The following is a 14,185-nucleotide window of genomic DNA, read 5'->3' as shown; positions in this document are numbered from 1 at the left end:
TGTTATCTATATTTATGGAATTTGGTATTTTTTCTGGATATAAATTAATTTACATAAAGTGAATTATTTCCTATTAATAATTATTCTGATTATTATGATCAAATACCATTTAATATTGCCAAAAACCATTTTACTTACCTTGGTATCAAAATTACTAAAAATTTTAAAGATCTATATAGGTATAATTTCTCCCCTTTAGTTGAATATACTTAACAGGCGCTTTCTAAATGGTCACCTATGTCAATGTCATTGATAGGATAAATGCTATAGAAATGGTTATTCTACCAAAATTTTTATATATATTTCAAGTAGTTCCCTTTTGTTCCAAAAACATTTTTTGACAAAACAGATTCTGATTTTGTCTTGTGTTTGGAATAATAAAAGCTCTAGAGTGAATAAACTTTTATTGCAACTTTAGATTTTATTATTGGCAATTAATATTCGTTATATTACTTTTTGGATTTATGATATAGATGACCAAGATCGCCCTTCATGGTTACAGTTGGAGGAAAATTCAGTAATGGGGTTTTCATTAGCTTCTTTATTATGAGATCTTCTTCCGTTTTTGCTCTCCAGAATAGGTAGACAAGCCCTCAACCCTATTGTTAAACATACTTTAAAAATTTGGTTTCAGTTTCATAGATTTTTTGAATTAAATGATTTTCTACTTTCTAGTAATATTTATTCTAATTTCTTTTTTAAACCATCAACTTTGGATAAGGCTTTCTTAACATGGAAAATTAAAGGAATAAGATCTTTTTTAGATTTGTTTTTACAAGACTGTTTAATGTCCTTTTCACAGTTAATGGATAAATATGATATCTCTAATACACATTTTTTCAGATATTTATAGGTTAGGAATTTTCTACGTGATGTTTTTACCGAATTACCCCTTGGCCTGTTCTTTAAATTTGGCTTATGTTATTTTTCAGTTTAAACCTTTTCAAAAACAATTAATAGCTATCATTTATAAACAGTTAATGAATGCTCGCATGTCGCCTAATGATAGGGTTCAACGCATCAACACAACACTCCCTTTCAGACAATTAATGGAGTAAAATTTATTATTTAGTCAATAATTCATCTATCTGCGCATGCCATATCTTAATTCAGTTTAAGATAGTACACAGGGCCCATATATCCAAAGATAAATTGGCGCATATTTTTCCTAATATAAGCCCTATTTGTGACAGATGTAACGCAGAAGTGGCTACTCTAACTCATATGTTTTGGTCGTGTGTAAGTTTAAACAATGTTTGGAGGGATGTGTTTGGAATATTATCTAAAGTTATAGATGTGGATGTTCAACCTAATCCACTTACAGCAATTTTTGGGATTATTCCAGAGGAAGCAAGCAAAGTGTCCGCTTCTGCTCAACATGTGATAGCTTTTTCAACTTTACTGGCTAGGAGAGTTATTTTGCTACACTGGAAAGAATTTAACCCACCTTCTGTTTTTTTTTTATTATTGGCTCTCCTCCATTAGGTCATGTCTAAGGTTGGAGAAAATTAGAAGCCAGGCATTTTGAACAAGTCTGGTGACCCTTTGTTCAATATTTTCATATGATCAAATTTATTTATTTATTTTTCTTTGCTCTCTTTTGGGGAAAATACTCATCTGTGAAGGTTCAGAGATGACTGGAAGGATTTTTTTTCTCTTTAAATTTTTTTTATCCTCAATTGGACTGCCCAATCTTTTCCTTTTTTTTAAAAAAAAATTCAGTTTAGTTAGTGGGGGGCTTTTCCCTTTATCAATAAAATTTCCAATCTTTTTTTGAGTTTTTTTTATGAGTTTTTCTATGTTGTTTTTTTTTTGACCATTGTATATATAACAGTGTAATATTTTACCTATTTGATTTTGACATTATATACTTTGTTTTTATTATTGCTGTTTATGTCTTTTAAATTATCTGTTTGCTAAACTCCTCCTCTGATTTGTATTGTAGCGGTGTGCTACAAGCAGCGCTAAAATTACGACACGGAGTCGGTAACTGCAGTCGAAGGAAAAACTTTATTCGAAAACTTCAGCCTCACTTTTAAGCCTCTGTCAACCGGCCCCCCATGGCGAAGAGGCTCCAAAGCTCTGTGCTCGCAAACCCCCGTAGGCTATCTAATTGTGAGTCGGTTCGGATACGCTAGGAAATGAGGCGCTACATAACCCCCCCCCAGAACCGGCGATACACCCCCCAATGTCCACAGCCTGGGCCAGAACCTGCTTGGGAGGTCGGCCTCTGCGCCGAGGCGCCGGAAACTCGGCCGGTTGCGCCAGGTCCACATGGGCCGGCTTGAGGCGGTCCACCGTGAAAACCTCCTCCTTCCCCCCAACGTCCAGCACGAACGTGGACCCGTTGTTCCGGAGCACCGTAAACGGCCCCTCATATGGCCGCTGCAGCGGTGGCCGATGCCCGCCCCTTCGTACAAACACAAACTTACAGTTCCGTAGGTCTTTGGGTACGCAGGTCGGGTGCCGCCCATGCTGTGAAGTGGGTATGGGGGCCAGGTTACCGAGCTTCTCGCGAAGTCTGCCCAGGACTGCAGCGGGTTCTTCCTCTTGCCCCCTCGGGGCTGGTAGGAACTCCCCGGGGACGGCCAGGGGCGCGCCGTATACCAACTCGGCCGACGAGGCGTGCAGGTCGTCCTTGGGCGCTGTGCGGATGCCGAGAAGGACCCAGGGAAGCTCGTCCGCCCAGTTGGCTCCTCGCAGGCGGGCCATGAGGGCCGACTTCAGGTGACGGTGGAAACGCTCCACTAGCCCGTTCGACTGTGGGTGGTAGGCAGTGGTGTGGTGCAGCTGAGTCCCCAAAAGGCTGGCCATAGCTGACCACAGGCTGGAGGTGAACTGGGCGCCTCTGTCGGAGGTAATGTGGGCTGGTACACCAAAGCGGGATATCCAGGTGGCGAGCAGGGCTCGGGCGCAAGATTCGGAGGTGGAGTCGGTGAGCGGGACCGCCTCTGGCCATCTTGTGAACCGGTCCACGATAGTCAGGAGGTAACGCGCTCCGCGCGACACTGGCAGGGGGCCCATGATATCCACATGAATGTGGTCGAAACGCCGGTGGGCGGGATGGAACTGCTGCGGTGGGGCTTTGGTGTGCCGCTGAACCTTGGCCGTCTGGCAGTGCATGCACGTTCTGGCCCATTCACTGACCTGTTTGCGGAGACCGTGCCAAACGAACCTGCTGGAAACCAGCCGGACAGTTGTCCGGATGGAGGGATGCGCCAAGTTATGAATGGAGTCGAAAACACGTCGCCGCCAGGCTGCGGGGACGACCGGACGGGGCTGGTCGGTGGCGACGTCACAGAGTAGGGTCCTCTCACCTGGGCCCACGGGGAGGTCCTGGAGCTGCAAACCAGAGACTGCAGTCCTGTAACTCGGAATCTCCTCATCTACCTGCTGTGCCTCTGCCAGTGCCTCAAAGTCTACCCCTTGGGAAAGGGCATGAACGGTAGGGCGAGAGAGCGCATCCGCCACGACATTGTCCTTACCCGAGACGTGCCGGACATCCGTTGTGTATTCAGAGATGTAGGACAGGTGGCATTGCTGGCGGGATGACCAGGGGTCGGATGCTTTCGTAAACGCAAAGGTAAGCGGTTTGTGGTCCGTGAACGCGGTGAAGGGCCGACCTTCTAGGAAGTACCTGAAATGCCGGATTGCCAGGTAGAGCGCCAACAGTTCCCGGTCAAAAGCACTGTACTTGAGCTCGGGTGGCCGCAGGTGTTTGCTGAAAAACGCCAGGGGTTGCCAGCGACCTGCGATGAGCTGCTCCAGCACCCCACCGACTGCCGTGTTTGATGCGTCCACTGTGAGGGCGGTAGGGGTGTCCATTCTGGGATGTACTAGCATTGCGGCGTCAGCCAAAGCTTCCTTCGTTTGAACGAAAGCGGCGGCGGACTCCTCGTCCCAGGTAATGTCCTTGCTCGGACCCGACATCAGGGCGAACAGGGGGCGCATGATCCGGGCAGCTGAAGGGAGGAAGCGGCGGTAGAAATTGACCATACCTACGAATTCCTGAAGGCCTTTGATCGTGGTGGGTCGGGGGAAGTGGCGTACCGCATCTACCTTAGCGGGCAGAGGGGCTGCCCCGTCTTTAGTAATCCTGTGGCCCAGGAAGTCAATGGTATCAAGTCCGAACTGGCATTTGGCAGGGTTGATTGTAAGACCGTACTCACTCAGTCGGGCGCAGAGTTGACGGAGGTGGGACAGATGCTCCTGACGACTGCCGCTGGCTATGAGGATGTCATCCAAATAGATGAACGCGAAGTCCAGGTCCCGTCCCACCGCGTCCATTAACCGCTGGAACGTCTGTGCGGCATTCTTCAGGCCGAACGGCATGCGGAGGAACTCGAAGAGGCCAAACGGGGTGATGAGAGCCGTTTTGGGGACGTCGTCAGGATGCATCGGGATTTGATGGTACCCTCGGACAAGGTCGACCTTGGAGAAGATCCGGGCGCTGTGCAGGTTTGCCGCAAAGTCCTGAATGTGCGGCACAGGGTAGCGGTCCGGTGTGGTAGCCTCGTTCAGCCTGCGGTAGTCGCCGCACGGTCTCCAGCCCCCCGTCGCTTTGGGCACCATGTGCAGGGGGGAAGCCCAGGGGCTGTCGGACCGCCGGATGATCCCCAATTCCTCCATTCTCTGGAACTCCTCCTTCGCCAGTCGGAGCTTGTCCGGGGGAAGCCGCCGAGCACGGGCATGGAGGGGTGGTCCCTGTGTCGGGATGTGGTGCTGTACGCCGTGCCTGGGCATGGCTGCTGTGAACTGCGGTGCCAGAACCGATGGGAACTCCGCCAGGACCCTGGTGAAGTCGTTGTCGGACAGCGTGATGGAGCCGAGGTGAGGGGCTGGCAACTGGGCCGCGCCCAGGGAGAACGTCTGAAAGGTCTCGGCGTGTACCAGTCTCTTCCTGGGCAGGTCAACCAGCAGGCTGTGAGCTCGCAAAAAATCCGCACCCAGAAGCGGTTGGGCTACGGCGGCCAGTGTGAAGTCCCACGTGAACTGGCTGGGGCCGAACAGTAGCTGCACCTGACGGGTGCCATAGGTCCTTACTGTGCTGGCATTCGCGGCCCTCGGGGGGGACCCGGTGCCCTGCTGCGGGTGTCGTAACTCGTCGGAGGTAAAACGCTGATCTCAGCCCCAGTATCGACCAAAAACCGGCGTCCCGACCTTCTATCCCACACATACAGGAGGCTATCCCGATGGCCAGCCGCCGTAGCCATCAGCGGCGGCTGGCCCTGGCGTTTCCCGGGAACTTGCAGGGCGGGCGGCAACGGCGGGCTTCTGCGCCCCACCGCTGGTGGTAGAAGCACCAGTGGTCATTGGGCCGGGGGTTAGTGGGCTCTGCGGCCGGGCCTGGACTGGTTTGCTGCCGGGAGAGTGGCTGGGAGATCTGTGCGATGGACGCCCCGCTCACCTTTTTGGCGTTCCACAGCAAGTCCGCCCGGGCTGCCACCTTCCGGGGGTCACTGAAATCCGCGTCGGACAGCAGCAGGCGTATGTCCTCGGGCAGCTGCTCCAGGAATGCCTGCTCAAACATGAGGCCTGTGTGTCCCTCGGCCAGAGACAACATCTCGTTCATTAAAGCCGATGGAGGTCTGTCGCCCAAGCCATCCAGGTGCAGTAAACGGGCAGCCCGCTCGCGCCGTGAGAGTCCGAAAGTCCTGAGGAGCAGGGCTTTGAATTCCGTGTACTTGCCGTCTGCCGGGGGCGACTGTACGAACTCCGCGACCTGGGCAGCTGTGTCCTGGTCGAGGGAGCCCACCACATAGTAGTAGCGGGTGTCTTCTGAGGTGATCCGGCGAATGTGGAATTGGGCTTCGGCTTGCTGGAACCATAGGTCCGGGCGCTGTGTCCAGAAACCCGGCAGTTTCAACGAAACCGCATGAACAGAGGCGGCGTCGGTCATTTCTGGTCCAAAAATCGTTTGGACCGTCGGGGTCACCAATTGTAGCGGTGTGCTACAAGCAGCGCTAAAATTACGACACGGAGTCGGTAACTGCAGTCGAAGGAAAAACTTTATTCGAAAACTTCAGCCTCACTTTTAAGCCTCTGTCAACCGGCCCCCCATGGCGAAGAGGCTCCAAAGCTCTGTGCTCGCAAACCCCCGTAGGCTATCTAATTGTGAGTCGGTTCGGATACGCTAGGAAATGAGGCGCTACAGTATGTTCTTTATTTGAAAACGAATTGAAAAAAGATTGCAAAAATGAAAAATGATATGAAAATGAGGCAGGTGAGGTGGAACATTGCTTCCACTGTTTATGCACTACTCCATACGATAGTGCACAAATATGATGCCTGATCAAGTAAATTTATTATCAAAATACAAATATGCCACCATATACTACCTTGAGATTTTCTTGTGGGCATTTACAGTAGAACAATAGAATTAATAAACTACACAGAATCACAGACTGACAAACAGCCACTATACAAAACACTAACTGCAAATATAATAATAATTTAGTATGTAAATAAATAATTCTAAAAATGAGTTGTAGAGTCCTTGAAAATGAGGCCATAGGTTGTGGAATCAATTCAGAGTTGTGGTGAGTAAAGTTATCCACCATGGTTCAGGAGCCTGATAGTTGAAGGAAACTGTTCCTAAACCTGGTGAAGTGGGACCCAAGGCTCTTATACCTTCTTCCTGATGGAAGCCGTGAGAAGATAGCATAAGGGAATGTAATTGGTGGAAACATACATAATGCACGCCCATTGACGTAGAGTTGGAGTTCGCTTTAAGAGGCTGGTCGACATGATATAATTACATGAAGTTTGGTTACTGTGTTTTGTGTTCAAGTTTTGGAGTATAATAAATTAGCTGTTGTAGTTGTTGCCGAACGTCATTTTATTTATGAAAACCTCGAGCATGGTCTGGATAGCGAGAGCCCTTGGTGATGGATGCTGCTTTCTTGTAGCAGTGCTTCTTGTAGATGTGCTCAATGGTGTGGAGAGCTTTGCCTGTAATAAACTGGGCTACACCCACCACTTATTGTAGGCTTTTCCATTGTTGGGCATTGGTGTTTCCATACCAGGCCATGATGTAACCATTCAGGATACTCTCCACTGTACACCTATACAGGAGTTTGTCAATGTTTTAGATGACATGGTGAATCTGGATAAACTGAGAAGTAAGTAGGTTCAAAGAAACATTTATTACTAAAGCACATATCGATACACAAATTTGAAATTTGTCGTCTTCAGATAGCTATGAAACAAAGAAAGAACATGAAAATCATTCAGAGAGAAAGATCACACTCACTCTCCACTGCACACAACAGAACAGGAACATCGACCCCCATAAAAACAATCCCTCCATTGCACAAAAACTAACAACACAACAAATCATCAAACCCCAAACACACCCCCCTTGCATAACAAAACAGAAAAGGAACGGGTGATTTATCTTTTCTTTAAAAAAAGCACAGAATATAAAAATCTTAAGTCTGGAAAAAGTCCACAATCCATGAATGCAATAGTCCAACCATAAACAGAAAACAATGATACTATCCTAAAATGTCATTGACATCCTTCAAAAGAGAAGGACCCTGCATGGGGCAGAGATGCCTGCCTGCTCACCACAGCGAGCCACCCCGTGATAGGCTGCTCATAGCTATCTTCTCCAGCAGCAATCAAAAGGAAGGCAATCGGCACTGAACTCTCACTTTCCTTCTGCATTCGATTAAATATCTCAGTCTTTCTTGATATTTTAATTAGTGATTAATGGATGCTTTACCATCAAAATGGAATTGAACATTGGATTGTATCCCATCTCGAAGTTTCTTTGCATTGAGGATGTCCAAATATGTGCTTGCTTCCTGGAATCTTTTCAAAGACAGCAAAGCATTGGATCACTCAAATGATTTCTAAACTATGAATTGCAGGCTCTAATAGTCCCAGAAACACATTTCAAACTGAAGAAAACAGGCAATAAAAGTACTGTATAAAAATAAATTTTAATAAGCTATCTGGATGATGTTGACCGAGGGAGTGTTGTACACTGGTGCCATCAAACGTCCTAGTCTCAGAATAGCTACTCTGATGTAATAACACCAAGGAATTTAAAGTTACTGACATTTCCGACCTCCGATCCCCTAATGAAGACCTCCAGTTTTGTCGTCCTGTTGTCAATAAACAGCTCTTTGGTTGTGCTTACGTTAGTGAGAGATTGCTGTTATAGCACCATTAAAGTAGTTTTTTTGTTACCATCTTTGGTTTGGACAACAATTGTGGTGTTGTCCAAACTTAAATATTTGAGTCATACTTAACCTCACAGTTATGGGTACAAAGTGAGTAGAGCATAAGGTTAAGCACATGTTGCACCACAAGAACTGTGTTGATGGTGATTGTCCATCTATACTGACTGGGCAGATTGGTGATAACATCTCCTCCTTGCTGGCAATCAACACTGGGGCACCTCGTGTGTGTGCTTAGCCCACTGCTCTACTCTCTGTATACACATTACTGTGTGGCTAGGCACAGCTCAAATACCATCTACAAATTTGCTGACGATACAACCATTGTTGGTAGAAACTCAGGTGGTGACGAGAGGGCATACGGGTTTCAGAGTGGTGCCGCAGCAACAATCTGGTACTCAATGTCAGTAAGGCAAAAGAGCTGATTGTGGACTTCAGGAAGGGTAAGACGAAGGAACACATACCAATCCTCACAGAGGGATCCGAAGTGGAGAGAGTGAGCAGCTTCAAGTTCCTGGGTGTCGAGATCTCTGGGGATCTAACCTGGTCCCATCACACTGATGTGGTTACAAAGAAGGCAAGACAGCGGCTATACTTTATTAGGAGTTTGAAGAGATTTGGCAAGTCAATAAATACACTCAGGAACTTCTATAGTTGTACTGTGGACAGCATTCTGACAGGCTGCATCACTGTCTGGTATGGAGGGGCTACTGCACAGGATTGAATGAAACTGCAGAAGTTTGTAACTCTAGTCAGCTCCATCTTGGGCACTAGCCAACAAAGTACCCAGGACACCTTTAGGAAGCGGTGTCTTAGAAAGGCAGCATCCATTAATAAGCACCTCCAGCATCCAGGGCATGCCCTTTTCTCACCGTTACCATCAGGCAGGAGATACAGAAGCCTGAAGGCACACACTCAGCGATTCAGGAACAACTTCTTCCCCTCTGCCATCTGTTTCCAAAATGGACATTGAAGCTTTGGACACTACCTCACTTTTTTTTAATATACAGTATTTCTGTTTTTGTGCATTTTTTTAAAAGATCCATTCAATATATGTAATTGATTTACTTGTTAACTTATGTTTTATTTATTATTTTTTGTCTCTCTCAGCAAGATTATGTATTGCATTGAACTGCTGCAGCTAAGTTAACAAATTTCATGTTGATTTGGTTGATAATAAACCTGATTCTGGGGTCTGCAAGTGAAGAAATTGAGGATCCAGTTGGACTTGGAGTTATTGAGGCCAAGGTCTTGGAGCTTAGCTATTAGTTTTGAGCGGATGATGGTATTGAAATCTGAGCTGTAGTCAATGAAGAGCATCCTGATGTCTTCATCTTCACTGTCCAGATGTTGCAGAGCCAATGAAATGTGACAATAGGCAAATTGGAGCTCTCCAAGTCACTCGTCAGGTAAGAGTTAATATGAAACATAGAAAACCTACAGCACAGTACAGGCCATTCGGCCCACAAAGTTGTGCCGAACATGTCCCTACCTTAGAAATTACCAGGCTTACCTATAGCCCTCTATTTTACTAAGCTCCATGTACCTATCTAAAAGTCTCTTAAAAGACCCTATCGTATCTGTCTCCACCACCGTTGCCGGCAGCCCATTTCATGCACTCGCCACTCTCTGAGTAAAAAACTTACACCTGACATCTCCTCTGTATCTACTCTCCAGCACCTTAAACCGGTGTCCTCATGTGGCAACCATTTCAGTCCTTGGAAAAAGCCTCTGACTATCCACATGATCAATGCCTCTCATCATCTTATTTTTTTTTGTAATTTATTTTTTTATTTAAGTTCATCAAACAAACATTTCCATAAGATGTATTTCAGACATTGTACATGTATATCATATATATCACAAATCTCCACAAAGAATTTATCTGAGGTATACACTTATAGAAAAGAGTGGAAAGAAAAAACAAGCAAAAGGAAAGAAGTAGGGGGTGATTTTTTTAAACAACAGATTCATTGATTTGTGAGAATAAAACAGGCATTATGTAGTTAAACCATTTTTCCCAGTATGAATCAAATTGTTCCAGCTTATGATTAACAGATGCTGTTATGGTCTCCATTTTGTAAATGTCCATTGTAATTTCCATCCATGTATTTAAAGTTGGGCTCTCCTGTGATAACCATTTCCTAGTAAGAGTCTTTTTACCAGCCACCAACAATATATTCATTAAATATTTATCTCTTTTCAACCATTCTTGAGGTATATATCCAAAATATATGGTCTTACTCTCTAAGGGTATTTCACATTTAAAGATGTCTTGTAGGGCATTATGTATCCCCCTCCAATAGTTTTTGGTAACAGGGCAGTCCAAAAAAATATGACAATGATTTGCATTTTGATTTCCACAATTTCTCCAGCAAACAGGGAGGTTACTATCATGATGGGATTTCTGAGAGGGTGTAATAAAATAACTTATCAAGTTTTTCCACCCAAACTCCCTCCATTTCTGTGAACTGGTACACTTCCATTGATATCTCCATATTGTTATCCATTCTTCCTCAGATATAATGATCCCTCCTTCCTTCTCCCATTTTGCTTTAATGTATGAAGTCGAATGTGTTAAGATTTGACAACCCCTTATATATGCTTGAAATGATTCTACTACCATTATCTGAATTGTATGCTTTTCTAAAGAGCTCTATCAAGCATGTATTTGGCTTGGTTACATTTTTAAGCATCTTATTAACATTGTCGCATCTGTAAATACCGATTTTAAAAAAATCTTGTTTTTCTAATAAGTGCTTCTCTTTAAGCATTTCAAAACTGAACAGCGTTCCTTCTTGTGTTGCAAAGAACTGTTATTCCTCTAGCTATCCAGTCCTTAAATCTAGCATCCAATTTATTTGGTGTAAAATCCGAGTCATATGCACACCATTTAAGAATTGCAATATCTCGCTCTAGATTATATTCTTTTATAGTAGTTTTCCATATTTTAAGAGTCAATTTAACCCATGGGTTATCAATAGTATTTATGTACCTTTGCAGGTTGTTATCAGCCAAAATTGCTTGCATGGGAATGGGAAGTACCTGCTCCTCAATGTTTTTCCATTGAGCGTCATATGATGGGTTACACCAACATATAACCATATAACAATCACAGCACGGAAACAGGCCATCTCGGCCCTCCTAGTCCATGCCGAACTCTTAATCTCACCTAATCCCACCTACCCACACTCAGCCCATAACCCTCCACTCCTTTCCTGTCCATACCTATCCAATTTTACCTTAAATGACACAACTGAACTGGCCTCTACTACTTCTACAGGAAGCTCATTCCACACAGCTATCACTCTCTGAGTAAAGAAATACACCCTCATGTTTCCCTTAAACTTTTGCCCCCTAACTCTCAAATCATGTCCTCTTGTTTGAATCTCCCCTGCTCTCAATGGAAACAGCCTGTTCACGTCAACTCTATCTATCCCTCTCAAAATTTTAAATACCTCGATCAAATCCCCCCTCAACCTTCTACGCTCCATATCACAGCTCTCAACTGTGCTGCAAAATAATAATCTCTAGGAGAAGGTAAGCCCCATCCCCCCCCCTTTTCCTTTGCTAACTGCAAAGTTTTGAGACAAACTCTAGGCCTTTTACCCTGCCAAATATACCTTGATAGCATCTTGTTCCATTCATTGAATTGATTTTGGTTAATCTCTATTGGTAGGTTCTGAAAGAGATATAACATTCTGGGCAGTATATTCATTTTAATTGACTCAATCCTTGAACTGAGACTGAAAAAAGGAATCAGGTTCCATCTTGCCACATCTTCCTTAATTTTTTTAATATAAAGGCTGATAATTACATTCTGATAATTTTGCCAAATCTTTTGGCATAATGATGCCCAAATATTTGAAAGACTCTGTGTGCCATGCCCAGGGGTATCAAATTTCAATTTCTCTTGGTGGGCTATAGTAATATGAGAGTAATTGGGTTTTATCTATGTTGATCTTGTATCCTGATAACTGACCATATTGTTCAAAGGATTGCATCAATTTAGGTAAAGAGTATGTTGATTGCCCTGGATAGATCAAAATGTCATCTGCATAACAAGCCAATTTATGCTCTGTCCCTTTAATAATAATTCCCCTGATATCTTCATTTTTTCTGATGCATTGAGCTAATGGTTCCAGATATAACGCGAAGAGTAGTGGTGACCATGCACAACCCTGTCTCGTGCCCCTTTCTAGAGTAAGAGTATTTGATAAATATCCATTGATTTTAATCCTAACAGTAGGATTGTCATATAGTGTCTGTATAGGTTTAATAATTGTGTCTTGGAAACCAAATCTATGTAAAACTCTGTTTTTAAAAAAAAAATAAATTCCAATTAACCGAATCAAATGCTTTTTCAGCATCCACGCTTATCACTATTGCTTCAATTTTATTTTTTTGTATATGATCCATAATGTGAAGTGTCCTTCGTATATTGTCTTGTGTCTGGCGTTGTCGTATAAAACCTGTCTGATCATTACGTATCAGTATGGGTAGAAACTCCTCTAATCGTTTGGCCATGATGGAGGTAAATAACCTATAATCTACATTAAGAATGGATATTGGTCTAAATGACCCGCATTCCATTTTATCCTTGCCTTCTTTCGGTATAGCTGAGATTATCGCTTCCTTCCAACTGGGTGGCATTTGTGCCTTTTTTAGAGCCCCGTTCAGTGTGGGGAATAAAACAGGAACTCATTTTTAAATTCTTTGTACCACTCTGCCATAAACCCATCTGATCCTGGTGACTTGCTTAATTTAAGCCTACTAATTGCAGCTTTTAATTCAACTTCAGTTATGTCAGCAGTCATCGTTCTATTTTGTTCTTCATAAAGTGTGTAACTCTAGAGAATTCAAGAAGGTGTCAATTTAGGTTATGCTCCACCCTGGAACTTCAGAATATAGAGTTTTGTAAAACACTTCAAAAGCTTCTTGAATTTCACTTAGCTTATTTTTTATCATTTTCATTCTTGGGTCCCTAATTCTATGAATTGTATTTTCTGTTATTTTTTTTTCCCATTTCCAAGCCAGTATTTTCATAGATTTTGATCCACTTTCATAATGTTTCTGTTTCAGAAACATTAAGTTTTTCCTGATTTCTTGCGTAGCCAAATTATTTATTTCATTCCTAATTCTTTTAATTTCCCCTAATTAAATCTATGCCAAATTCAGTTTGTGTTTTTTTTCTCTAGTTCCTTCAGCCTATTTTGTAATTCCTCTAATGTTTTATTCCTTTTTTTAAATATGAAGATGTCACTATAATTTTCCCTCTTAAGACTGTCTTCAGAGTATCCCATAAAATGGGAGGTGAAACCACTTCATTATCATTAAATTCTAAGTAGAGACCAATTTCTTTTTTAATTTGTTTCTTAAAGTACAGATCATTGAGTAGACTTGAATTTAGTTTCCAAATAGTATTCTTTGGTTGTAGGTCAAAATCAACAGATAAATATATAGGTGCATGGTCACTTACATCTTTTGTCCCAATTCCACAGGTGTTTATTTTGTCATTGTCTTTTCCAAATGTTATGAAATAGTCTATTCTTGTATATACAGAATGGGGAGCAGAATAATGTATAATCCCTTCTGTCGGGGAAAAGGTCCCTCCATACACCAATTAAACCACCTCCCTCAAAAAGTGTATTAACTTTCTTATGTAAAGATTTTGTTTCATAGGTCTTTCTATTGGAAGAGTATAAGTTTGGTTGTAATTGTAAATTTAAGTCTCCCCCACATATCAGGAGACCTTCTGTTTCTGTTACCATAATATCAGTAATTTTCTGAAAGAAACCAATATCACTTCCCAGGGGTGCGTATATATTCAATAGAGTAACTGAATTGCTGTCTATATTCCCTCTTACCAGAATATATCTGCCCTCTTTATCTCCCATTTTGAATACTTTTTCAAAATTTAGCTTACTTGAGATAAGAATAGCAACTCCTCTCCTATGTCCTGATTTATATGAGGAGAAAAACAGATTAGTGAAGCCCAT

General features: G+C 43.4%; 1 protein-coding gene across 1 annotated transcript in view; it reads right to left on the bottom strand.

The window, feature by feature from the left end:
• Window positions 1–14,185, bottom strand: part of LOC132401348 (dynein axonemal heavy chain 8-like) — an 895,336-nt gene that overhangs the window by 85,959 nt on the left and 795,192 nt on the right. The window lies entirely within an intron of this gene.

The sequence above is a fragment of the Hypanus sabinus genome, chromosome 10 (assembly GCF_030144855.1).
Source record: "Hypanus sabinus isolate sHypSab1 chromosome 10, sHypSab1.hap1, whole genome shotgun sequence".
NCBI lineage: Eukaryota > Metazoa > Chordata > Chondrichthyes > Myliobatiformes > Dasyatidae > Hypanus > Hypanus sabinus.
Note: the sequence above shows the minus strand (reverse complement) of the source record. Positions and strands in the feature narration are given on the sequence as shown.